This window comes from Anas platyrhynchos, chromosome 4 (assembly GCF_047663525.1).
Source record: "Anas platyrhynchos isolate ZD024472 breed Pekin duck chromosome 4, IASCAAS_PekinDuck_T2T, whole genome shotgun sequence".
NCBI lineage: Eukaryota > Metazoa > Chordata > Aves > Anseriformes > Anatidae > Anas > Anas platyrhynchos.
Window position 1 is genome coordinate 64,953,838 of NC_092590.1, and position 25,498 is coordinate 64,979,335.

The 25,498-nt window shown below is 38.7% G+C and overlaps 1 long non-coding RNA gene across 2 annotated transcripts in view; it reads right to left on the reverse strand.

Annotated features, from left to right (window-relative positions):
- The window catches only part of LOC101797833 (uncharacterized), a 139,198-nt gene extending 115,392 nt beyond the window's left edge, over positions 1 to 23,806 (reverse strand). Inside the window, exon 1 of one of the 2 annotated variants that reach the window (XR_011809235.1) lies at positions 23,672 to 23,806. This is a non-coding gene — a long non-coding RNA (uncharacterized lncRNA). Of the gene's footprint in view, positions 1 to 5,792; positions 6,165 to 23,671 lie in introns of those variants that run through there. The other variant, XR_002400819.4, reaches the window with a different exon arrangement.
- Between the last annotated feature and the right edge of the window lie 1,692 nt (positions 23,807 to 25,498).

The following is a 25,498-nucleotide window of genomic DNA, read 5'->3' on the forward strand; positions in this document are numbered from 1 at the left end:
TGGTGTTTGGGAGAATAAATCTCCTCTCAGCTGTAATGCTGAAATAAACTATGTAATAAATCTAGATTTGGGGAGAAATCTTTATCTTACATTATGTGTTTCTGTGAGACTTGCACTGTCTTTGCTCAGTTATCAGCTCTGCTACATACAACCTTGGGACTTAGGACTAGAGCTCTAAGGGCTGCAGCTGTTGTGCTAACTGCTGTGGTGCCAAATTTTTAGACTAATAATGGAAGGAGATAAGTCTTTTCTCTGAAAAATTGCAATTAAAATATATAAAGGATTCTGAGATACTGATGCCGAACCTAATTTTTCCAAAGCAGAAGGGATAACTATAAGACTATAGCCAAATCATAGCAGCTGATGTGGGATGACAAGAGGACAAGAAATGTCCTCCAATTTCCTCCTATTAAAACTCTTCCACATTATATAGAATAATATTCATTAAGGTGGAAGAGGAGACCAGGTGTGATTATGATTGCACAGAGCCCTTTCTGTGGCACAGAGATCCAAGATTCCAGTCTCTGCTCCTCTTCTTTAATTTTCCTCCAAAGTAATTTTGCAATTATCACTCAATATCATTGAAAAACTGACCTCTGTCTGATACCACAGACCTCTCCCTCTACAGTATATAATACTTTTACGGAAGTGTTGGAAACACATCTCTGGCAGTTCCTCATTGTGCTGGGGAATTTGCACAATAAAGATGAAATAACACCAAGTGGGGATAATTTACTACTTTTAGTTTGACTCGTGGGTGTGCAAGCAGTGATGATAGGCATGCAGAAGTTACTGTGTGAATACTGGTCACACTAATTTTCTTGCATGCAAGTTTTCTTCTCTTCTGGAGACTGTAAAAGATGAGTGACATATTATTTTTTGTTTCTTTGTAGTTTTTTGTCATTATATAGTTTGGAAGAAGCTGAGCATCTGTACTTCAAATGACCATGAAAACGGAAGGTGGATGGGAAGCTGTGAGGTGGTGACAGACAAGCATCAATGCATGTTCAGTAGAAACATAAATGATAAGCAGTGAGGGTCCTTTCTGAACTAAGCTGGCCCACTTTTTCTATTCTCCTGCTGACAAGAGAAATGTCAGAAACTTTCATCAAGTCTGACTTCATTCAGGGAACATCAGCAGGAAATTTAGCAAATAATTAGCAGTCAGAGTTTATTGTGAAGAATCAAGTTGCAGGGATATATTTTCTGTCTTAAGGTAGAGGCTTGATAATGAGGACTTCCAGTCTGTCAGTCTGTCGTAAAAGTCACAAATCTGTTTTCCTATGGCTTCTCTTTCTGCTAGTCTGAAGGTTACAACTTAAAAAATAAATAAAAATAAAAAATTGTATTTCTGGGCTTGATTTTTGTTTTTTATATGTGTGTGTGTGTTTTTTTTGTTTGTTTGTTTCACTTCGATGACTAGCCATGCTGAGTGTCCTCTAATTATTTTCTTCCCACTGTCTCTATTGCCAGCCAAAATAGCAAGTTTGCGTATGTAATGGTCTATACAAACTACTTACCCTCTCCACCCTGGCAAGCTGGATCTTTCCAGAGCACAGCTCCAAAAAGAGGTCAGATAAGAAGTCAAGCACCCACAGCTACCATTAAGTTGCTAGCAAGATAAAAGTATACATTGTCTCTCAGGACCAGACCTTCTACATACAGCTCAAAGCTTGATGCTTGAAGTCCTGCCAAGCATATCACTCTCATAGCTAAACCTAATTAAACATTAATTGCTTGTATCTTGCACCCAGATCTTACTAGGAGAAGTAAACCATGGCTCAGTACAATTAAAGCCACATGAGAAGTGGGATGTTGTTTGTGTTCTGCTCTGCTCTCCTCTGCTCTGTGAGACCCTACCTGGGTGCTGTGTTCAGCTTTAGGGCTCCCAGCACAAGGACATGGAAATATTAGAACAAGTCCAGAGGAGGGCCACAAAGATGATCAGAGGGCTGGAGTCCCTCTCTTATGAAGCCAGGCTGAGGGAGTTGGTGTTATTCATCCTGGAAAAGAAAAGGCTCTGGGGAGACCTTATACTGGCCTTCCAGTACCTAAAGGGGGCTACAGAAAACCTCGGGAGGGACCCTTTGTCAAGGGGTGTAGTGATAGGACACAGCTAAAAGGCTTTAAGCTAAAAGAGAGTGGATTTAGATTAGGTGTTTATGGAAAATTCTCCACTGTGTGGGTGGTGACATACTGGAACAGGTTGCCCAGAGAAGTTGTGGATGTCTCGTCCCTGGAGGTGTTCAAGGCCAGGCTGGATGGGGCTTTGAGCAACCTGGTCTGGTGGGAGGTGTCCCTGCCCATGGCAGGGGGGTTGGAATGAGATGATCTTTAAGGTTCCTTCCAACACAAACTATTCTGTGATTCTAGGATTCTGTCATTCTGTACGTCCTAAAATCCCATTCATTTATGATGGGACAAAATTTCCTCAAATATGTTTACACATATTCTACACATCTACTGACATAGCAGACCCCGGAATTATGATACCAAAAGCATAATAATGACTACATATATCTATGTTAGACCCTTGCCTAGGAGTTAATGGGCTATTTATAGAGTGAATACCTATGTACAAGGTTCATTTCTCATACATTTGAGAGCAATTTGGTTTAAGTTTTGTCTAAGTTACAGAGAAATACAGTGATAAGCTTACTGGGATGGTGGGGTTGCCTGGAAAAATTTGCTCCTGGGAGTATGTGGGACATAGAGCTATATAAAGTGGGGCTTTCTGAGGATTATAGGGATCAAAATTGCAATCATTGCACAAGAACTTCTGAAATACATACATCAGTGTTTTTCACACACATAGTAAAAGATAGGCCTTGCACTTTGAACTGCTAAACCATGTTTTTCCAGTGGTAACAAATGAAAATTACTGCTCAAAAAAAAAAAAAAAAAAAAAAAAAGAGTTAAATTCAAGATATATTACTTTTTCCACTTTGCACTCACATTAGCTTATTTTTTAATGATGGAGTAAAAATAACAGCTTCAAATTAAAAAAAAAAGGCAATTAATGTTATTACTGTTCAGGACAAAGTCAATTTTCTCATTAAAATAATTTACTCAATATATTACAACTATTTAATTTTCTAATTTTGATGATAGCAAGAAGTAGGACAGGAAAGGAAATGCCTGCATGGGACAAAGGAATCAACCTTGCGTTGGTGGAAGCTGTGGTCTGTGCAGTACCTCCTGTCTCTTCCAGAAGCACTATTACCTGCATTATATTCAGCATTTCCCTTCTCAACATTGTTTCCTATGGTGTCATTCACCTGAGGATCTCAAATGCTTCACAAACAATTAAACCAATCATCAGTAATTTAGCGCTGGAGGGCTTACTCCCTGCTTACCCAAGCTGACAGCCTTCAAGTCCCCACTTGGTCAGTTTTCAAACCAGAGCTGGCATTCTCAGCATGGGAGATGTTTCCTGCATACAACTGTAATGCTCCTTCACCATTCTCCTTCAATCCCTCCTTGAAAATCACCTTTGCCAAGATGTCAACATTAAAACAAAACATAAATTTGACAAATGGGTACATGGATGGAGCACAAGGGCTCCTGTTATACCAGCCTGTCATACACTCCTGAACCTGCTGTACCCAACCATTCTCTCCCTTCTTCTTCTTGGACTATGAGATCCTTCAGGTGCATTGTGGAGTCTCCCTCCTTAGAGACTGTCAAAAGGATGTGGTCCTGGGCTACCTGTTCTGGGTGGCCCTTCTGGAGCAGGGATTCTATGGGATTTTTGATTATTTGATTTTTGGGGCCCATGTCTATTAACTGTTAATTAGCCTAGGTATATGTACATAACTGCAGATTGTTAGGTACTGTGATATTGCAGATATTATAGAAATAATTAATAAATATAACATGCAAGTAATAAATCTAACATGTAAATGATGTCCCTACATGTGAGGAAATGAAAAGCAAAGCTCTTATTTAACTTACTGAGTACTTAATCACACAACCTTCTAGTATACTTAAGCATACCCAATATAGCTGAAGCTGCGATTTCAGTCATAAATTATGGAATGTATAATGGTCATTTTTAACATTCTCAAGGCCAGTCTATTCATGTTCAGAAAACCACTCTCTTTACATGAGAGAGAAGTAAATGATCCCTTGGATACATGACAACTTTTATCAGTAATCTAATATATTTCCTAGGCACATACTGCTGGAGCATTGAGACCCAGAGGTATCATCCAGTGAAGTGAATGGAAGGACTCCCATTGAATTGCTGAGAGTGTGAATCAGGGCTGAAGACAGTTAAGGGAACCAGACATTGCTTGACTAGCACAGCATTTATGTGAGATGCCTCACTTGTTTTGAAAATTAGAAATCCAGACCTTTTAGAAAGTTTCTGGATTTTGATTCCATTTTCTCTATTTTAACACATCTCAAGCTTATTACAATTGGTGTTGTGTGGGTCATGGCACAAAGGCAGCAGGGAAGGAAGCCTAGGAGCTCTTTTGAAAGGTGTTAAGGGACAAAATGTTATTTTGATCACAGGCCTTAGACAATGTGTATTTAGCCCCAGAAAGATGTGGTCATCTCTGCCAGGACAAGTGCAAACAAAAGCAGAACAAAGAATAAAGTTTGAGCTGAGGGATATATATTTTTTTGGCTTTTTTTTTTGGGGGGGGGGGGGGGCGGGGGAGAAGGAGGGGAGGACGACTACAAAAACGTCCCATTCTCTCTTGAGTTTAAATCAAGACTTGACTTCTTTATTTGCTTGATTAGCAGGGAGCAAGTAAGTGGTCACAACTCTGATATCTAGAATGGACAGGAATCTGAAAGTCCAGGTAGTCATATATCAAATGAGAAAACTAGCTTCTCTTATTTTAAACCTTGATCTACTAGAACCGTAATGAAAATCTCCATTGGTCACAAGCTTTATGATCACATATCTTGTACTTATTTTTCACCCTATTCATTAGCTTGTTTAGAACCTGAATTCAATGGGAATTTCAGCAGTGACTTCAGTGAGAGCAGTGTCAAACCATTAAACCTCAGTACTTTTAGATGTGTATTTTAAAAGCCATCCAGAAGGGAATCAGGAAAGAAACTGTTGTGATTTTACCTTTCTTCAAAGCTCAGGAGAAAAAAAAAAAAAATATATATATATATATATATATATATATTCTTCTTTAAATACAGCATCACATACAGCCTTGAGAGAATATTTTAGGAAGTCAGAGAACTAAAATCTTGCTCTGTGATTGTATTGACTATCATTTCAACAGCAGCTCTAATTGATGGCATACTAACAACTGTCTCTTTAACAAATTTGGTGTTGTCTGGTGCTCTCTAAATCTGACTTGCTTTTTTCCAGTCCAGAATTTCTGAAAACCTTCCACTACCTGTTTTATACGTCCATCCCAATCTTTTCTCTTCAGTTCTTTGCACCTCCTCCTTCCTACTGCTCTTCCAATTGCACTCTGTAATTAATATTTATCATCTCCCTTCTGATGGCTTTTGTTCCAATAACTTGTTGTCACATATACTCAAATTGTCCCTGATACCATCTGACTCCCCCAGCCATTTGCAACTTCTTTACAGTTCCCTCCATGTGTAGAGGGTCCAAGTGTTCTTGTCTCTATCTGTCACTTCTGCCTGCTGGAAAGTGTTGATGCCCTCATTCAGCTGGAGACCTCAATGTATTGTTCTACCATCTGAGCCACCCAGTTTTGTAAGGGTTGTGATTATATTACCTGCAAAGCATTTTACATGCTGGAGGCTGAGCAGCACTTCATAATAGGGAAAACAAGAAGGTCAGAGCTTACCTGACATCAGTGATGCTGGAGAAGAAGTAAAGCTTTAGTCTGGTATTTGGGATCGCCTTGAAGAAAGGAATGCCTTTCCTGCCAGTGTTCACTTGTTTCCTATTGAATGGACACCTCAGCTTCCCAGCGCATGTCCAAAGGGAAGAGATAAAGGCAAAAACAAAGAATTGCTTTCACCTGTTCTCACTTAACAGCAGCACTGCCTTGGGCCTGGGGACTACAGGCAGTCAGCCAGATTTCTAGCCTGATTTCCCTTCTGCTCTGTGCTGCAGATTTATTTATGCAAGTGTTTTTTGAAGCAGCAGCCCATCACCTTTAAGTGTTTCCTTGATCACCTGCTGATTTCTCCAGCCTGTCTTTTCTCAACAGTTAAGGCAGCATTAGACCTGTGAGTGATTTATAAAGAAAGGAAATACTAATGGTGGGACAAATAAAGATGGAGGTATTGGGCCTATTTTTCCTCTTCCTAAACCAAAGGTCAAGCATACATTATCAGTCTGAATAATCTTCAGATAAAGAAAACTACTAGCTGAGAAATAAAAAGAAAAATAATAATAATAATAATAAAAAAAAAAAAAAAAAAAAAAAAAAACACAATATATTTAAAATACTGTTACCTTGAAAAATGGTGACTGATTTAATAGGCCGAAAGATACCTTAGGCTCTTCTGAATTTCTGTGACACACCTGAAAGAAAAAGTTCTAATTCCCAAGAACCAGCTGAAGGCCTGTGGGCCTGAAAGAATGTACTGCCCATGAGGAGAATTTCTACAAATTATAATGGCTGGCCTAATAAAACCTTGCCTCTTCTTACATACCTGGCCTAGCACTCCATGCATATGCAGCTGTGGTTACAGAAAGGTATATGGTTGTACAGAGGAGTGTATAGAAGGCTTACCATCTTAGCAAGCCAGCAAAAAGTTATTATCTTCATAAGACTAGGCACAGGTTTGCAGTGGGAGACATTCTTAATGAACAACCTATTTGTGCATGTGCATTGATGTAATCAGCTATGGCCTAATGTTACAGTGATCAGTGTTACCCAGATGTAGGGATCTTGTCCAGCTTCAAATCAGGGTATGCCAGATCTCTTACTACAGTACAGATTTCTCATCAGAAGCACCTACCTGTGAATGCAAGACATCAACCTGGCAGATCAGGGCCTGGGACACCACCTCTCACTGAGCTACTGGTGATAAATATTATTTGGTTTGCTTTTGCTGTTGAATACCCATTAGCCCTGTTCACCTTGTGTTTCCTCTGATGACAAGTACCGGGAATAACTCCTATGAGAGACATTTCTCACCTGGTTCAGGAGTGGATTAAAAAAAAATTATAAGCATCTATGGAACTTAAACAAGACCCTACTTTGGATTTCTGAAATTATAAGCTAATTGTCCTCCAAGAACCCACTTTCTTAAGAGCAAGCATGGAGTTTGTGTCAACGACAGAAAGAAAACACCTCTCCGATGTGACATAACAGCAACAATATTTCTAGATGATTGATAAGAGAAGGACTTCCTGGATGTAATTTTGGCAGGTGCCCATTAATTCTATTCTCTAGCTGCCACTATGACTCATAAACCTGCCAGTGAGAAGGGACCTCAAGTGGCCACCTACTCCCTCCTCAGAAGAAGGATTCAGCTTAAACTTTGACCAGACTAAACAAAGCATGCATAGCCTGCTTTTTTGTACTCCCACTGAAGGGGATTCTCTCAGCAGCCTCTTCAATTTTATTTCTTGTGCTCAACTTAAATCTTCTTTTCTGCCAAATTACTCCACAGGCATAGCAAGTAGTTTGCTCTCTCATTATAACAGCTTTTTGCATATTTGAAGACTGTTATCATGTCCCACATTTATCTTGCTTTTTCCAATCTGTACAAACCAAATTCTTTGAACTTATTCACAGTCTGTCTTAACTGATTCTCTGATAATTGTGTTGTTCTTTTCTGGGCTTCCTATCAACTGCTTTTTATTCCAAGAAGGGTTTTTTTAAAATGGACACTTTATTTCAGGCAACAATTTCTCAGGACAAATGGAGGAGAATATGTCTCCTCTGCCTTGCGTATGACAATCTTACAATAACTGTCCCATAATTACAATGTCTGTTCAATGTGTAAATGCTGATTTTCCACACTGCTTTCACAATCTCTGTATTAAGAAATGTCTTTCTGTTTAATTCCATAATAAAACTAAATTTTAACTTTCGTCTAGGAGGCTTATTTTAAGTCTATTGGACACCCCAATTAGTCCTTTGTTACACTTACAGTCTTTGTGAAAATTGCAGTAATTCCCAAAATGTCATGAGAAATTCTGTGTTGCAGGATTATAGGAAAAGCTGTTTCTATTACTATTCTTTGTCCCATTCACCTAAAGGCAAGGACACTGAGCACTTTGTCATCTAGAGCAAAAGATCCCTTCACACATTCCTTTTCATGTCCATCCCATGAAAACCTACCAGATTCTTCAGTAGCAATAGCATTCAGTTGAAGATGTGACATTTGAAAGCTGGTGTAAGTTGCCAACCCTGCTGAGAGAAAGTTTTGTGTGCAAAGTGTGGAATATGCACCTCTCTTCCCCACTGGAAGTGGAAACTGATGCAGAACAGTAGGATTTTTCTTAGGTAACCGAGTTTGTTTATATTCCAACTGCTAGTTCACCAAGAGAGACTGTCAAATGACACTCATGCAGCTTCATTCAGAATAACAAGGCAGTTCTGCTCGATGTACTGACTTGTATTAAAGAGATTAAGACAGACAACATGTTTGGAGTCTGTTTTGGTGTCTCAGCCCCTACCAAAAAAATCCAACAACATAATATTTCCTCAGAGAAGAGTGCACACAAGAAAAAAAGAAATATTAAAAAAAAAAAAAAAAAAAAAGGATCTTTTGAGGGTGGATGAAATAGCACCACCTGTTGCCCAGGACTCCCAGGAGCCAGGACTCCCCTGGATCAGCTCCACAGAGAGTGGGTCCCAAAGAAGAAGATAGAGATTTTCCACCGTATCTATCCATGATAGCTACAACCATGGCCTTTTAGCTGAAGTACTTTAATTGCTTCCAAAGTGTGACCCCAGGATCTAGTTAGATGTCATTTCACCTTCTACAGTCAACCTTTTGAAGTGCTTGATTTTCTCTGTCTGGACAGGCAGGGAAAGTTATTCTTTTGTTGAAACAGTAATGAGAATGGAATTGTCTTTTGAGAGGCTTTTGTTGAGTAGAAGCTATAGATTCCCACTTTCCTTTTATTCTGCAGCAAACTCATTACTGTGGCATTGGCCACAAAGCAATGTATTATCCCTTTCATCTTATCCTTTGTCTTGTTAAGACAAAGCCCCATCTCTTTGCTATTATTCTTTTTCTTTTTTGGTCTATGTAATTAATACCCAGGCCCTCACAAAGTCTTGTTTCTCAAAGTGTATTGGAAATAAACAACCAGAGCCACAGTCTTGGGCAGAAATCCAGGTTCCATCATCTACCACCAGGCCCAAAAGAAACTTTGTTTACTAGCTTCACCAGCGGCTATGTTTATTACTGCTTCCTGCTGTTCAGTTGAGATTGATTCTTTTGCAGATTATGTTTTTTTTGTTCTGACTTTCCTTCTCCAATAGTACTCAGCTTCCTGTACCACATATTGCTCTGGCTCTGACAAAGCCTCCTAACCCATACAACTCAGACTTACTATTGATTCAAAATATTCCATCTACTTCTTTGAAGAGGAACACTTTTATCTGCTTACTTGGTAAAAGACACACTTAGGTTTCATGAGTTTGGCCACAATCTATAGGCCAAAAAGTTATTCCTCAGTAACTTCTTGACTGAACAAGCTTTGTATGGCATTTGGTGCCAGAGAGTTACCTGCCTGACAGGAATATTTGAGGAAGGTGAGAAGGAAGCCACAAGTAGGTAGAACAATCTGAGTAACTATGAACATTAACAATATCCTGAGATACTTAGGATCCTTCCTGGAAAAGATAGGTTTGCTTTATATTCCATGTGTTAATTTGTGATTTACACAATGTTGGTACCAACTTATAAAAAATGAAAACTGTGATAGCCAGCATGTTTTAAAATGCATTCAATTTCCCTACTCAAGGCTGGGCGTATGAGATTTGAGCAAGGTAAATCTCATGTGAGCAGAAGGTCAGATTTCATGTGAACTAGGCCAAAATTTTACAATTCCAAAGAATCTTAGCACTTCACACTGACAACAAAGATGTTTTTTCCAAGTTCCTTGTAAACAATATGAAAAACATATAAACAAATATGCTTAATTAAAAAGCAAAGAATTTTAATATTCCTTTCTTAAAAGAAAAGAAAGATTGTAAAAATTGCATGCACATCGTAGGGGGCAGTTTGTTGAACTTTTTTTCAGGTGTTAAGGACAGTCAGAGAGATTTTAGGCTTACCTTGATAGTAAAGTACAAGTATATAAATCAAATGTTTTGTGTGAAGCAAAAGGCACAAGGAGATGCTGCTCAGAATGGCACTGCAGGAGAAATTACACAAACCATTGTCCATAGAAAACACAGCATAATGAATAAAATTTGTCTTGAATTATTTATTTTTGGTGCTTTATTTTATCCCCTCTATCTTGCAAGGCCTGGAAATTGTTCTTGATGAGAGCTTTTTGAGTGTCTGAGTCTCAAATTAAAACAACACATTAATGTCTTCTGTATAGCACAGAGGTAGGAAGATTAGAGTGCTTAGAAATGCACTGGATTTGCCACTTTCCACTAATGGGACAACTACTGTGTACTGCTTTAATTTACTGTCTTAAAATATATACATGAGATACAGTATTCTTGAATGTATGATGGCTGAACAAAATTTAATAGATATACAAGTGACAGAGCAGAACTAATCCTTTCCAAGGTACCAGCTCTGTCATAAACTGTATTTATTTTGGAATCTGATTAAAAATATGTCTTGCAGCATTAGCAAGACCTTATAGAGATGGAAATCAAATGTAATGTGGGCATAAGAGATTTCAAATGACCAGATCTTCTATAATTGGTGTAATTTTTTTTCTTCTTATTGAGGAAGGATTTTTTTTCTTTTGGTATCAGTGCCTGTTATCCTTTTAATATGTCTTTAGAGCCAATCCTTCCTCTCTGTGGATAACAAAGGAGAAACCTCCTTGCTGAAATGTATATGTGCTGGGCTTTACATTCCAGAGAAGCTGCTGATGAGCAATCTTCAGTATAAAATGCTACCTAACCTTAATAGATGGCTGTATCACTGCAGCTTGTTTGTTTGCTCTTAGCCCACACCAAATGCCACATCAGGCTTGGCTTTTAGTAAAAGGGGATTTACAAAATATGTGCCATGAACCTACCTGCGAAGAGTTACTGAAGCTGATGAAGGGTAAAGGTGACTTGACAAAAATCAATTTAAATTCATAATTCACTTGAGCCCTTAGTTTAGATGTAATGCTCTAGTCTATTGCCAATCTGATAGATTGAATGGAGGCTCAAACTGTTTCCATTTTCAAAATTAACATGTGCTCTCCAGATTCCTGACCAATGATGCCAGAATAAATTCTTGATGTACTCACTTGCAACCTTTTGTTCATAGAAAAAAAAATAATAATAACATTATGGGCAACTTTAGCTTCTCCCACCTCTGTAAAGAAGAACCTAAAGTATGTATCTAAGCACAGAAAATATCTTTAAAAACATTAACTGAAGTGTTTTACTAGATCACTACAGAGCTGCACATGGATAGAGTTGCAGTTCAAGATAAGAAGTAATCACAGAATCACAGAATTTCTAGGTTGGAAGAGACCTCAAGATCATCGAGTCCAACCTCTGACCTAACACTAACAGTCCCCACTAAACCATATCCCTAAGCTCTACATCTAAACGTCTTTTAAAGACTTCCAGGGATGGTGACTCCACCACTTCCCTGGGCAGCCTGTTCCAATGTCTAACAACCCTTTCGGTAAAGAAGTTCTTCCTAACATCCAGCCTAAAACTCCCCTGGCACAACTTAAGCCCATTCCCCCTCATCCTGTCACCAGTCACGTGGGAGAACAGAGCAACCCCCACCTCGCTACAGCCTCCTTTGAGGTACCTGTAGAGAGCGATAAGGTCGCCCCTGAGCCTCCTCTTCTCCAGGCTGAACAAGCCCAGCTCCCTCAGCCGCTCCTCGTAGGACTTGTTCTCCAGGCCCCTCACCAGCTTCGTCGCCCTTCTCTGGACCTGCTCAAGCACCTCGATGTCCTTCTTGTAGCGAGGGGCCCAAAACTGAACACAGTACTCGAGGTGCAGCCTCACCAGAGCCGAGTACAGGGGGACGATCACCTCCCTAGCCCTGCTGGCCACACTGTTTCTGATACAAGCCAGGATGCCGTTAGCCTTCTTGGCCACCTGAACACACTGCTGGCTCATATTCAGCCGACTATCAACCATCACTCCCAGGTCCTTCTCTGCCTGGCAGCCCTCCAACCACTCATCTCCCAGCCTGTAGCTCTGCTTGGGGTTATTGCGCCCCAGGTGCAGGACCCAGCACTTGGCCTTGTTGAACTTCATGCAGTTGACCTCAGCCCATCGGTGCAGCCTATCCAGATCCTCCTGCAGAACCTTCCTAACCTCAAGCAGATCGACACATGCACCTAGCTTGGTGTCATCTGCAAACTTACTGAGGGTGCACTCAATGCCCTAGTCCAGATCATCGATGAAGATATTATGTACATTTCTAGTAAAGAAAACCATGAAGGCAGATCTGGGAGAGTCTAGGCTGACTCTTTCCAGCAAAACCAAGGAGGACAAAGCATTATTAAGATCATATTATATTTTACACACTCCAGGAAAGTCTCTTCTTATGTCTTAGAAGAGAACAATTGTTTTTTTGACATTCTATGTCATGATATAGATTGACTGGCTCCAAGACAGAAAGAAATACATATATACATATATATATATATATATATATATATATGACTTTTAATATTAGTTAAACTTTTAATTCCCACAGATTTAATTCTCTCTAAAATATGTAGTCCCTTGCTGACATTTTATGAGATGTCTAAGGATAAGGATATGTGCAGTTAGAAGGATAATATCCACTTTCAAATCTGTTTAGAGAGAAGAACCATTTTGCTATTTCAGTATTTTTCAGCATATCAGAACACATTAGGGAACTGTCTTATGCATAGGAAGAGGATAGGAAGTGTTGTATTCACTTTTGAATGCTAAGTATTTACTAATAACTAGGTGTGAGACCCAAAGCTTTGGCTAGATCAACCTGAAATGTTTGGAAAAAAATACAGTCTAAAACTGATGACAGTAAGAAAAGTTTTAGAGGCAAACTCAGTGAAACGTCCATTACATACTGTTATACAGTAAAAGAGAACCAAGCTGTCTATAAACTTCTCTTGATTATGAAAATAAAAGAAAAAAAAATCCAACTGACATAGTTCACTCTAAACTACCTTACTACCATGTGTATATAGGCAATATGTCATATTTCTTCCACTTCTTTTCCTCCCACACCTTACAGAAGAACTCAGAAGAAAGAATAATGAGAGCACCTGATAACAGACACAGGAAGGTCACTGTGGAGGCCAGCAGAAAGCTTATTCCTGTACAAGAGACCCAAACAAATCTGCTACTGTAATTTCAGTCGCTGGTTTCTTCAACATGCCCTTTGTTATCACTTCAAGCCCAAATACACAAAGTAAGCTGTTGATGTTCTGTAACAGAGAACTAGAAAATGTTAATTTTTCCCCCTTTTTTTTTAATCTTGGAAAATATCTCTTTTTCAGTAAAAGCAGATCTTTTGCATGTGGAAACAACTATTATTTCAAGAACTTCATGTACTATCTTCAGAAAAGACATTTCAATTGAGTCTTTTTGCCAAATAAGATATTTAGGATGTAGAAGGTTACACCCAGGGTATAATGGGACCAGAACTGAGTATGGCACACCCAGATACACAGACAGATGGTTTAATCTAAAAGACCTGTAAGTAACCAAACCACATGTCTAGGGAAACTCCAACAAATTTTCATGCTTTCTTAAAAGAAATACAAGTCTGATGGAAGTTTAAGGAAGAGCAGGACATTTTGCCCCACTACACCACCCAGCATCCTAGGGAAGGTGCTCTTCAGTCCCTGAGATTCAACTCCCTCTTCTGAGTATTTCACTTGTTCTTCATCCCCTTTGGAGTACAGAGTGTGAGACCTGGTAAAGTTTGCTCCCTGTCTAGCTCTACACATCGATTCAAAGGGAGAAGCCTGGTGTAAGTTTCCCTCATGTATTTACCCTGTATTTTTTTTCTGAGGAAACTTACTTATAATAAATGTAAATGAAATTGTACCTCCATAGATTACTCTTATGTCCATCCCTCCAACATACTGCATTTCCCATAGCAAGAGAGGGCAGAGCAGAAATGAAGGATCCTGAGCCAGGTCTCACATTTCTCAGTTTAATATTTTTAAGATTTATGAATCCAGAAACAAGCAAACTCTTCAGGGACCTTCTTCTCATGTCTCAAAGGCACTGAAACATTTTATCTTCACCTGGTCTTTCCTGCTTACCTTGCCAAAGTGGCAGCCATAGAGGATGAGATGGGGGAACAGCCAATTTTTATATCAAAATTTTTGTTATCAGAATAGAAAGTCTTCACTCCCTCCCTGTGTGACAGAGAACTAATCTGTCACCTTACCACCACTCTGTCAGACACTGCTTCTTTGTGCTTAATATACCACATACATTGAGTAGGACATTCTAATTTCAGCTTCAATGGTATGAAAAAAAAGGAGTTCCTGCCCATAAAAACCACATGCAATAGCTTGCCAACCTCTTAGAGGGAAACCAGTCAGACTGCGAGACGCAATAATAAGTTTCCCTCAAAATATATCTGATTACGTAACAGATTGCTGTATTAAAAATTAAATAAGGCTTGAAATATTCAGCAATTTGCAGGCACTAGGGAGTGTGCTTAATAAAGAGAGTGCATTAGCTGCTTCTGCTTTTTGAAATCCAGTCTATAAATACTGTAACATCTTCCTATTTCTTTCAGCGTGGGAGGACCAGACTTTGTGAACCTTCTTGTCAAAATGAGCACTGAGTTCAGTTTGACTGACGTTGTTTCTAGCTCTGCCTTGGTATGAATGTTGGTCTAATTGGCACCTCACAATTGACGTTCACATCCCTGGGAAGGCTGCACTTTGTGCATGCTCTACATGTAGCATGGATGTGGAACCTCATCCTTCCAGAAGAAGCAGCAGGACCTGAGTAGGATCCCAACCTCTCCCAGGGGCCACTCAGCAATTCACAGGACTCCATAGCATTTTACAAGTTTTGTATGGGTTATGCTAATGTCTTTTTAACACTCCAAGCATAGTTAATGCAAATAAGATATTTCTCAGTATTTAACAGAGTTAGATAGAGCTGCTTTCCAATGGGAGTTTGGAACACAAAGGCACTTCAGAAAAATCCCACTAGGTATTGCCAGCTACATCTTACAGTTTCCAGACACACTTAAAAATTGGGCCCTTAGTGGCACAGATCTGACTGAAAGACATACATTAACAATAGGTGAGATATAAATTCCCAATGACCTGGGTCACAGAAGGCCCTAAATGCTCACTTTTTGTGGAATAATTATTCACTGGAAAAGAGAGAGGGGGAGAACAGTGAGTAGATGAGTAACCAGATTACTCACCTTCAGGGAAAAGCTCTGGTCCCTTTCCCAATATATATTCAAGCATATTACACAAAGTAAAACAGCTCTACCTAGGAAGGCTTAGAGGATGTTGACCACTGAGGATGTGGCTTTCAGCCCCTTTCCAACAGTAGAAGCTTTTGACCTTAGAGAGAGTCCTATCCACAAGGCCAGGGGTTAGGGGGCACAGCCACAGGCACTGTCTTGCAGGGACTTCTCTCTGCCTGCCCTGGTGGTTGCAGGTGCCCTTCAATGGCAGTCAGAGAGAGGGTAAACTCAGCTGGTTTACACTGAGCAGACACAGAGGATGGCCCAAGGAACAGAGTGCCAGAAGTTCTCACACCTAGTTACTGCAGGACTCGGTCAAAAATTCTTTGGACACTGTCATGTCATTCTGGGGGTACGCTTCCATGGTATTGCTCCTCTCCAGCCGTGCAGAAAGAAGTTGTCAATCCACCACTTTTCAGGGGTACTTTGCCCTTTTGTTTTTCTAAAGCTGCATGGGAAGTACTAGGTAAAATGAATGCGTCTCAGAGAAGTTAAATGGAACGACTGTGCATTGGGCTTACGCCGTTTCCTTCCTGTCACATTCAAACGCATCAGCAGCCCCATCCAAGCACACACTGGGCTAGGCTAGTGAGCTCATCAGGCATGCTGTCCTCGCCTTCTGACTTCCTCTTGGAAATAAAAACGGTGGCCCTAATGAGAATTAATTAGGGCTGGGGGTGGAGGCGGGGGGGGATCCATCGTGTTTTTGTTTGTATTGTTTGTTTTCTGTAAACCCATGGAGGAAAAAAAAATCATATTACTCCTCCATGCAATATAGTAAACGTAATAAAAAAAAATGAACACATGGTAATTAGCTTCTCCATTAAGTATACCAAGCATAGACAATAGCAATCGTGCAGTGCTGATTACAGACATTATCCTTGCCTGGATTTCTTTTTTTTTCCACCATTCAATCAACACTGCTAAATAGAAACTTCAGTGTTCAATATTATAAGACACTAGCTGGCAGTTATACAAAGATGCCTTACACAATGTCATCTGGCTGCTTGCCTGATTCTCATATTACCTTCCTGTCTTGCCTTATACGCTAATACGCATGGCTGATTAGAAGAAAAATGCAGAAGCTGCTTCCTTCTCTTCTTGCTTTTTTCTCCAGCTTCATGCCTTGAGGGAAAAAAGGAATCACATTTGCTAATTTCACCAGCAGCGCTTAACCTGGGAACAGAGCAATTCCCTTTCAATTCCACATTAGTTATAATTCATACACAAACACTGCCTTGCCCCCAAACAGTTGGTGAGTGTTTGATTTCACTTTGAGGGAAATGTTGATTACTGTTGTTGTACAGAAGTCCTCTAGTAGCCTCAGTAACGAGAGTCTCTTAGTTCAAAATAAACATTTTCAGCAGTTGTACGGTATCCAGGGTTTAGATGTCTGGAAACAGGATTTCAGACCGAAAATCCCAGAAGCTCAAATGACTCTGGAAAATATCTAGTAACTCCTTAAGTGACTGCTTTTGGGTGGGTTTGCTGATATCAACAGGCCCCTTTGGGGAGTCCTAGTACCTTTTATACTGTTTTCTTCAGTAGGATAACTTACTCTTGTAAGTTAAATATTTTTCACATGTTGAAAAAAAAAAAAAAAAGTGGTTTTCTGTATTCTTCTTTGCATATATCTGCTTTAGTCTTTGATTTCTTATTGTAAAGCTACACCAAGGCAGGTGTTATACATCCAAGTTTCTCTGACAAGCCTTCATTTTTTCCCTGGATATTTTTTTCAGGTTGAATTTGAAGTCTGGTCAGGTATCCAGGATTTCTAGATGTCTAGCTGCCAAGCCAGAGCTACCTCTGTGTATCTGAAAATCCTGGGTCACTGAGCATACACATGAGCACACCTTATATCAGAATAATCAGTGCCAAGGATGCCTCAGACAGATGTCCAGGTGCAAGTCACCTTCACAGCAAATATCACAGGTTCAATAATTCCTGGTGTTAGCACACTCACAGCGCACCTTTCTGGAAAGTCATGGGGAAAATACTAGGACCTTAAAGTTAGGCATATGAGTCTTTTGACATTCTCAATTGATATAGTTATGCCTAGGTATATATCAAATTCTACAGGCTGAAATCTTACCTTGCAACCTAGTAATCAGTTCAGGAAACAGCTGACATAAGAAAATGTGGATCCCATAATAAGTGACCCAGAAACCTGTGTGGCAGCTGGTCCTATGTTGAACAAGACCTCTTCTCTGAGGACTAGACATTAGACACTACAACCAGTCAGCCACAGCAAGCCTGAAAACTGATTTTCCCTATTTGTTCCATCTCCATAACAAATTAGTCTAGAATTAGTCTAAGATTTTAAGAGTAGACTTTCAATTTGACACGTGTACGTATATATACGCATAAATAAATAAAAAACTATATACGAATATACAATGTTATATAAAAGCATTAAAATGTGTGTGTGTTGTACACACATGTAGAAGACACTGTACGGCCACTTTCACCACAATCCCTTCTCCCTTTCTAGCTTTGTGACAGCTACACATGAGTTTATGCAAGTGGCACTATATACAGGCAAAGAAATGGACTGGAAATTAAGTGCAAGGTGAGTGGAGATTCTTCTTGAATTGTCTGTTTCTTCAAAATCTGTGCCCAAGAAGGCAGGTTTTCTGTGACCCAAAGATGAGGTCTAGAATTGCCAAGCACCACAGCAGACTTAGCGTGAATTTAATTGCATGGGAAGTTAGGCTGGGGACACCTGTGTGCATTTGCAATGACCTGAGCAAGAGGTGCTCAGGTTTGACCTGAAAAAAAAAAAAAAAAAAAGCAAGTAAATTAGTAAATTGTTGCATTGAAAAACTATATTTAAAACTCAGTCCAAATTACACTTTATTTACACTTCAGATGGTAACACAAAGCCTTGCAGAGCCAGGAGTGTCTGGCCTTTTTTTGTTACCATGAGCCAAGCAAAAAGCAGGACCTCACAAAACCTGCCTGAAGCCAAGTAGCTTGGTGCTTAGATTAAGAGAGCTTTAAGGGATGCCAATCTGTTCATGTCAGTCATCAAATATTGGTGTTTTCTTAAGAAGAGATTGAAGGTAAAATGGGGAAAGGAAAACTCATTAGAAATAATGAGGTTCACTCTATGGGTAAGAAATGTGTCTTTTTACTGATCTCTCATTTCCCTCAGCAGCTCCACATCTTGCAATGACTTCAGTACTGGTCATGAGTTCAGTCTGGTCCTCCATACAGGTCAGAATACATCTGAATATACTGGACAGTATATATCAAATACCAGGCCACTTAACTGCTACTAAGTTCCTAATCCTGTGAGTGAAAATCTTCTGGTGTCACATACGGATGCTTCAGACCTCAAACCCAGTCCCATTTCATGTGGGAATATGATCAAGTACCCAACTTTGATTAGGGTGTATGAATGTATAAGTGTATTCCTGCAGAGGAAACATCTGATGCTAAAGTGTTCTTCAATGCAGAAAAAAAGCATCAGGGCCTGTGGCTCAAAGCTAATGTGAAAATTTTTTTTTTTCCTTCTTTTTTTTTTTTTTCAAGCAAAAATGAATCAAACTATTAGAGATATCTGTATATTATCCCTCAGTATGTGTCTTCAGATCAAAGATAGACACTTTTGTGGAACATATCTGTTAGCAAAACACAAGCTGCTGGTCTCAGAGAAGGTGTAATTGAGTAGTACTTTGTGATATGTATATTACAGGGTTCGGAAATGATTCTTCCTGATCAGAAAGATTGGATTCTGTCAGATTCAGAAACCAAAGATAAAAATAAACATATGTAGAACATGAATAAAAAAATAAAAATAAATAAAAATAAATAAATAAAAAACACATCTTCAGAGAGTTGATCAAAGAGCAACAGAAGTTCTGTCCCCAGAACCCTCTGTGCAGGTCAGAACCATTTCCACAAGACACCTTGCTGTGCATTTCTCCTGAATTCTCCAACACCACCCCTTTCACTTCTTTTTGCATGAAGGCACCAAAGAGTCTAGAGAGTAAAACTTTCCACAAATGTCACTAACTATTCCAGAGATACTTTAAGAAAAGATATGTTGAAGGTCAGCTGTTGCATCCCTCAAGTTCCATAGGCAACTGAGATCACCCTATCCAGTTCTACTGAGTTCGCATTAATAGTTCAACTGAGTTCATGCTATGTGGGATCAAGCTTTTGATGCTGAATAAGCAGAGTTACTGTGCCAGACATCTACATGATTTACTATGATTTAGATGAATTGTAGATACTTGGTTTAGAGACTTAGGTTTTAGTTCTTTCAATTTAGCTGGAAAAGAAAAAAAAAAAAAAAAAAAAAAAAAAAAGAACAGGAAATTTAAGTTTCTCCTAACAAGACCCTTCCCGGACCTCAACTGATATGTTTTTGTGTGTGTGCGCTTTTCTGTGCAAATGGTTGCATTTTTGCATTAGCTAATTATTAAAGCATATTCAATGACTTGCACCTCTGTTTTTTTAAGTTAACATATGGAATAATATGGCCTTGAATGGCTTTTGACCTTCTCTGTTCCCTCAAAACCACACTGCAGTATACTGATATGTGCATTTTACAGTAAGTAATATTTACTTTAAAATATAGTCACAAGAAGCTAAGGGTTGCCAGTATTGCCTATATTATCTGCAGAACAGCTGGTAAATGCATGAATACCCAGATTGTTGCAGTCATTTTTCAACTCCTTATTTTCAAGCTAAAATAATGTTATAGCTTATAAACTACAACCAAATAAGGTAATGAACTCAGATAAAGCTCAGGGGGAAATGATAGATAAGGATGTCTTGGCACAAATTAAGAACAGTCATTTAGGATCTATAATAAAATCTGGCATTTTGCCAGCTTGCCAGCCATTAAGTTAAAGGTCATTTAAGCCATGATCAAGATTTTTTGTTTGTTTGTTTTAAAGAACTAAAGAACTACTTTGAATTCTAGAGCTTAAATCATTGGAAAACACTTGTCTGTGTTTAAAGAGAGAATTTTGTATCAAGCTGGTGTGAGTACTTTACCCTGACAGTCTGTTTTCATCCTGTAAAGTAGGTTCTTCTGTGCAGAGTTTAGCACAAGGCTGTAATGTATCAGACCAGAGAAAAAAAGTGCAGTGAGATAATGCTATGGGATAATGTTGGTGGGAATGAAGCTGGATGCTGGCTACAATGCCTTGGGGTATACTCAGAGGTATGACATATCTCTCAGCTCTCTGTTATGCCTGGAAAAGAGGAGTCCTCCCAAGCCATGTCTTGCACAACTCAAGTCCATCAAATGCCTCTCAAGGTGTGAGTTCATGGAGGGGCTGAGTGCACATCCATCTTCTTTGGCATTTCTGTGGCTGTGGAACAGCCTGAGTGCATCAAGTTGTGGTTTTATGAACATCTGGGTGGACCAAAGGGCTTACCAGTTCCAGCTAGCAAAGTATCACACTTTTCCCAAAATCCTCCTTGGTTTGGCCAATTTTCTTCTCTGTCCCAACAGAGTTTGAACAATTTGGGGCAATTGGCAATTTATGGGAGAAAGAGACATAAGGACAGTAATTCTAGATCTGTGCCAGACAGGAACTTTCTCATTCACAGGGAATGGCAAAATACAATATTTATAATAGGGAGATGCAGCTCTACAGCTAGTTACAATACAGGAGGCTTCACTGTATGAAAAGATCAAGTTTTACATCTGTATCATCTAAATCAGGTTGGTTTAAATGCCAATGCCTTCAGTTCTTGCATTTTCCCCTAAGTTTAATATCTCCTTCGTAGTGTGACCTTCAGTTTATTTCACAAGACCCATTTTTTCAGTCTTTTGGTGGGAGAAAATTAATAATAAGGCTCTTGTGTAGGAGGAATTGTGGTATGAATAAGCTTGTTGAGAATATAGTATTGAATTTTGCCCAATTTGCATGAATTTCTCAGTGTATTTTGTATATCTGCCCAGAGCTTTGTGTGTATTTTAATTACATCTCAGTATATATATTGCTGGCTCCCATTGTTAATGTTGTCTGTGCCACAATGTAAATGGTTGGAAACACAAGACTGATAGAAATTTACTCTGGTATTGCTTTTTTGTAATTAATTTGTATCTCACTTAGTTTCTTGGTTTTTCATGAGAGGTGATACTTTACCAGAAGGTCTGATAAATCTTATGGCCTGGAAAGCTAAAAGAACCAAACTATCACAAAGATGGTAAAATATTCATTTGAGTAAAATGTTTGATTTAATTTAATCTATTTTTTCTCTCAGATAGCTTATTTACTGAGATTTGGACTGAATAAATTTTTTTACGCCATTTTTCATTCCTGTTGCCACCAACCTACTCAGAGTCTCTCCTCGTTTATTTATTTATTTATTTATTTTATACTTATGCCTTTGATTTCAGGCATTATATTTACTTCGTGACTGCACAGCACCTACCACGTCAAGGTACTGACCTAGTGAGTATGTCTTGTAATTTAAATGCATTATTACTACAGTTGTTGTAGTATTACTTATTTTTATTAAGGAACAAATGCTCTTTTGGCAGTTATATTCATTTTTTTCCCAGTCATGGTAAAATGTATTCATGAGTAAAGCTTTTTGTTACCTTGGTCACCATTCCGCTGGGAAATTAGCAGATACATTTTTCCTTTCAGAGCACAGTTTGTAAGCAACCAGCTGTTAATACGTAAACTAGAAGAAACACAGTTTGGAGAACAGAAGCTGCAGTATGGCTAGCAGCTATAGATATACCTCTAAAAGTGAATTGGTGGTTAGACTAGATAATCCATGCAGTTTGCTGTAGCCCCAGGCCCGGTGTTTCATCTAAATTTCTCTGCTTACTCAGCATTTACAATACAGCACACAGGCATGTGGGTTCGCAGCAGAAATTTGCCAAGAAGCTAGCTGAACTGTGAGGTGTCAAACTGGGTCAAGGGTGAAAGGAATGAAAGTTTGTCATTTTAGCCTTTAATATAGCAGGAAAGTAACAAACGTCAGTATACCTGTCACGTAAACACACAGCCATTTTGAATCATAGAATCATCTAGGTTGGAAAAGACCCTCAAGCACATGAAGTGCAACCATCAAGTACAACCATTCGTTAAAGGCTGACTAATTACGGATGAACTGAGCATGTAAGTGGATTGCTAACTTTAATGATGGCTTAGCATGGGCAAAAGGGCATCCAGAATTATTATCCTGAGTCACCATTACATTGCCATTTAGTCACCACTACCTGTCATAGGGAAAAATGACCTTGTGTCTGAGTGACCATCCAGGGATGGGAAGCTTGGGTTCAGCTCCCAGTCCTGCCTCAGGGGCTGCATGTGACAGGATTAGATGGCAATATCCTTGTTCACAATGGCAGGTAATTCTTCTGAAAGAAACAGGAAATAAACAAGTACTGAACAGTAATTAAGTGTAAGCAGGGCCGACTGTGTGTGAAACGAGGTGCTGGAATAGTTATTCAGTATACGAAAAGCCAGGCTTGGCCCCAGATGAACTCACATGAATGAAAAGCATAAACAGCAGTATTAAAAACAAGCCCCTTAGCTCTCTGCATATTTCAGGTCTTCATTTGCAAAATAAAAATAATATACTGCTTTGAATAATAATTATTTCCTCTGTCTTGTCAATTTGGACTGCAAACGCTTTGGGTAGAGAGTGTCTTTTCTCTGTTTATGAGCAATGCCTGTAGCACAGAATTCCTGATCTCATCTGGTAGCACTGCTGCTGTACAGGTGAAAAAAGTCCTGGAGTATTCTGTAAAGGTTTTGAGCTTTTTTGGAGTTATGGTTTAAGAAAAGTTAAGATTAGCCTTTTGCTAGGAGTTATTATAAAACTCCTAGTTTTGCTAGGATTTTTTAGGCAAATATGGTAAATACAAGAGAATCTGAGAAGCAATTTTCAGACAATATGGAGTTCCTGAATAATTTCCAGTAGAAGTGAAATAGGTGAAATACAATGAAATTATTGGGTTTTGAGCATTATTTATTTTTTACACATCATTATTTTTAATTCCCTAAACTGGAATTCATCATATCGCATGTTAACACTCTAGCACAATAAATAATTCCTTCTTCTCATCTCTGCTCAGTCTCTGTGAATCTTTGTCCACCAAAAAAAAACTTTTCATAAAGTAACAAAACTTTTCATAAAACTCATAAACAAAGGGGTAAGGGATTTCACTCGCACTTACCAACTGGGATCATCACAACAAATGTGGAAATAAAATTGTCAGTGATATAGCTGTAATCCAGAGTGAAAGTGCCTGAAATCTCTCTGGAGAAAGACCTTTCCTGCAAAATATCCAGCCTGGCTTCCCAGAATGTGGAGCTTCAGATGAATCATTAATATTGCAAAAAGCAGCTGCTTTGGGGGCATAATTGCTCAACACCCCCAGACCTAGACCGGGAAGTATGACCATCTCCCAGTGAACTCCCTATGTTTCTTGTGCCCACAGAAAAATCAAAATGTTTTAAGAACTTTATTTAACTTGAATCTGAATTTTAGATGTTGGTCTTTTTTATTTATTATTTTATTTATTTTTATTTATTTTTATTACCAGACAGAGGCAATCTCTCCTTTCCTCACAAGAAATATTCTAAGGCTTCAGAGTGTGTTATTCATGATCATTCTTACAATTTTTTTCTGGAACCTTTCAGGATCGTAAGCAAACATACAGAATTATTGGCTTCACACATAATGATAAATAAATGTTTTTTGTCTGCAGACTAATGAAACTTGCTCTCTACACTTTACCCATTAAAGTTTAAACAAATACCCTTTGGCATGTTGCAAGCACTTTTACCTGCCGAATAATAACATTGCCTTTGATTAAAGCCTGGCCATCTTACAGATCATTGATTAATAGGAAAAAAGTGTGACAAGACTTTCAAGGAGGGAGTGGATATTGAGAGGATCTCATATTTTGTAAAGAACTCAAATTTCTTTTTCTTTATAAGGAATAGTTTTCTGGTTGAAGATGGAAATGAAATTGATTACTTTTTTTAAAGAAATATTCTTTCAGTCACTGTGATGTGTGTCTTTACATAAATACGAGTTTGTTTAACTCTCAGTAATTCTTCTGCTAAATCCAATATCCTTGTAAGCTGCCCACAAGGTTTTTATATTAATCTGTCATTTCATAACTCCAAACACATTTCTTTTTTCGCCTGATCATCTTTTCACCATCTTTCCTACTACGACTCCATGTACCTCTGGGATTGGATGTCTCAGTAATGTTTCATGGTCTTCTGAGATACAGCCTGCTTGCTTGCCTAGAACTCTTTTCAACTGACTCAGGTGAACATGTGCGAGGTTACAGGTATTAAATTGACCTACTGGCAGCAACAGAAGGTGATAATTTTTCATCTTTTTGAATAGTTGGCTTTTATATAACTGTTGAAAGATAGGTTGGCGTCTCTTGCTGCTTCTACAGAAGGGTCCCCCTGAGAGTTCAGGGCACTTCATATCTTGGTCTAACCGCATACAGCACTTTTATGCTCTTTTGTGGCTGCCTAACATGTACATATTTGAGTACTATAGGCATGAGAATTCTCTAAAAATCAACTGGAGATTCATTAAATTTAAAGTTGGAAAGGCCATAAGATTGTCTAGTCCTTATATCACAGGCTAATTATATATCACTTTTACATGGTGCCTGAAGACTTGTTTCTGACAAAAGCATAGTTTCTACAAAGGTATCAAATCCTGATGAACATACTAAGCAATGGGAAAAAAAATAAAAAAAAATACTTCTGTGAATAATCTGCTGTAATAGAAATCACCATTAAAAACAGGCACCTTATTTTTCAGCCTAATTTTTCTACTTCCAGGCATTGATTCTAGAGGAGCTGTTTAGAAAACTGTTTTGTTGTTATTGTTGTTTTGTTACTTTGTTTGATAGTTTTTTTGTTCTTCATTAAGGTATTTATATAGTGTCTCCAAGTCACTTTTCAGTCTTTTGTCTGATAAACTGAACACATTGAGGTTGGTAAGCTTTTTTTCTGTGAAGCATTTCCTT